Genomic DNA, 869 nt, shown 5'->3' on the forward strand with positions numbered 1-869 from the left:
AGCTTTGTGACTGTATGATGTGGGCGTTGACTAAAGTGAAGCAGTCACCATCAATGATTAAACTGATATCGTTATTCTCAGCAGAAGGAGGAGGTCAAGCATCCGGCAGAAACAAAGTCTGACGCAAAGTTTGGATATTATTAGATAAAGTGATAAATCCACATTATTGACCTGACATATGCTCAGTATGAATTGTTAATTTATGCGAAAGAACGAGCTTAGTTACAAACAGAAGGATAGAAACTCCTCTGCACACGTGGATGAATTGCAGGCTTTGTGTAAATCCTGTCTAACACACACACACACACACGCACACACATTAACGTGCACACTCAGACATACAGGAACTGCATGATTGCGGAACATTAATGGGGAAGGGTTTGATTCAAAAGAAAGGCGCTGTTAATATGTAAATATCCACACAGTGTTATGCAAATTAAGTATAATGACATTTGATTACAGTACTGTATAGCATTTATAATAATAATCACAAATAGTTTTCAGCGTCAGTGAGAACGTTCCATTAGGTGCAGTTAAAAGAATGCCCCAGCACTTTCAGCAGATGTTTCTTTCCTATAGGTTTCTACTGTATTTAATACATAGCAATGGTTAATTACCGTAATCCACAGATGTCAAACATAAGGCGTAAGATCAGTTCCATCATGCCGCCAAATAACATACTACTTCATATTTCCTGCCAAATGGTTACCTTTGTACCTTTGTTCGGTAAATTGAACAATAGTTGTATACTGAAATTCTAGCACATTCGTGCACACGTGATAACAATGATCTATGTTGTTGTGACCGCTGGAGTGACGAAGAGTGAGAGAGTGGAAGACAAAGGATGTGTCGTTGGGCGGAGTGATCAA

This window comes from Hippocampus zosterae, chromosome 5 (assembly GCF_025434085.1).
Source record: "Hippocampus zosterae strain Florida chromosome 5, ASM2543408v3, whole genome shotgun sequence".
In the NCBI taxonomy this organism is placed as follows: Eukaryota; Metazoa; Chordata; class Actinopteri; order Syngnathiformes; family Syngnathidae; genus Hippocampus; species Hippocampus zosterae.